This window comes from Suricata suricatta, chromosome 1 (genome assembly GCF_006229205.1).
Source record: "Suricata suricatta isolate VVHF042 chromosome 1, meerkat_22Aug2017_6uvM2_HiC, whole genome shotgun sequence".
Lineage (NCBI taxonomy): Eukaryota > Metazoa > Chordata > Mammalia > Carnivora > Herpestidae > Suricata > Suricata suricatta.
This window is the reverse complement of record NC_043700.1, coordinates 108,695,479-108,697,139: the sequence shown is the minus strand read 5'-3', so window position 1 is coordinate 108,697,139 and position 1,661 is coordinate 108,695,479. Positions and strand designations below refer to the sequence as shown.

General features: G+C 46.1%; 1 protein-coding gene across 1 annotated transcript in view; it reads right to left on the bottom strand.

The window, feature by feature from the left end:
- The window catches only part of PAPSS1 (3'-phosphoadenosine 5'-phosphosulfate synthase 1), a 98,406-nt gene that overhangs the window by 76,321 nt on the left and 20,424 nt on the right, over positions 1 to 1,661 (bottom strand). The gene's annotated exons all lie outside the window — the stretch shown is intronic.

The following is a 1,661-nucleotide window of genomic DNA, read 5'->3' as shown; positions in this document are numbered from 1 at the left end:
GCAGGGCTCAGGCTTAAGCATTGGTATATATGTTGAGGTCGACACCTTGAAGACTGCTGAGGAAGGTGCTTAGGGACTGACTGAATGTGAGCAGTGCGTCCATGATGGACTGTGAGCAACATGAGTCCAGGAGGAGCCCAGGGGAGCCTGCATAGGAATGATCAGAAAGTAGCATCATTGGAATACATAGAGTTAGTGTGAAAAGCAGCAGAAAGTTCTGCAATTCAAACACTGAAGAGTACTTATGATTAGGGGATTTTTGTGTGATGTTAGTTCACCTTTTTTTTTTTTAATGTTTATATATTTTGAGAAAGAGTGTAGGTGTGCTAGAGAGTGAGGTAGGAGCAGAGAGAGAATCCTAAGCGGGCTCCTTGCTTTCAGTGTAGAGCTGGATATGGGGCTGGAACCCACAAACTGTGAGCTCATGGCCTGAGCTGAAATCAAGAGTCAGACACTCAACCTACTGAGCTACCCAGGCCCCCTCTCCCCCAGTTCACTTTTTCTTCAAATGTTTGTTTATTTGAGAGAGAGAGAGAGAGAGAGAGCGAGCACTCATGCATGAGAGAGCCCAAGCAGGGAAGGGGCAGAGAGACTGGGGGACAGAGGATCTGAAGCAAGCTCCCTGTTAACACCAGCAAGCTGGATGTGGGGCTTGAACTCACAACCATGAGATCTTGGCCTGAGCCAACGTTGGATGCTCAGCTGACTGAGCCACCACAGTCCACTTATTTTTAATGGATAAGTGACTTGTTGCCAGAGGAAAAAGGCAGAGAGGGAAGGGGGAGGGTATTTCAGATGGAGGGGTAAATAGATTGAGGAAGGTCCATTAGAGGGATGGCTCTGGAATCCGAAGGGAGGAAGGAGTAGCAGGGTTTGAGGGGGACAAAGGTTGATGGGCATTTATATGGCAGAGAGGAGACTGAGAGAATTCGTGCCTGTGGATTTTCTTGTTGAAATACAGAAAAGGAGGGGAGTGACAGTGGAAGTAGGGGCCATAAGAACTGTGAGTGCTGAAATGAGCCGTGTGGGGATGGAGTGGCGGGAGTTGCAGGCTGGCTTTGGAGATGTTGGCGCAGCTTGTGTCCTGAGTATGAACATGGAGCTTGCCCTTGAGTATGGGAAGGTGAGCGGATCTCAAGGGGGAATGCGGTTTTAGCTTAGACGGAAGGAAGGCGTTGACTTAGAAAGGAAACCATTCCAGAGGACAGGGCGAAGCAGTGAAGGTTATTACCATAGAGTTGGGGGTCCGGTGCAGGACAGGTAAGGAAAGGTTTGGGAATGCTAGAGATGAGAAGTGGCCACAGGGGCCTGTATTTGGCAAGTGGATAAACCACGTTCAGGGTTCTGAATGGACTTCTTGGCAAGTGAAGTTGTCCTTCAAGCCAGCTCAGGCTAAGATTGAACATGTTATGAGAGGCTTGATGGCATCTGCATTCAGGCTGCGCTTTGACTCTGGTTCCCCATAAAATTTCAGAGAACATTTTTACAGGGCATCTGTTGTTTTCCCTCCTGGAACTCCCCAATATCTTGGCTTTTTAGAATATCCAATTTTAAAATGGTTATGAAGAAATAATTTCTTGAGTTAAATTTTTTCAGTTTCTATTTTATTTATTTTTTGAATATAACACAATTTATTTTTTTAACATATGCAATTATTTTCC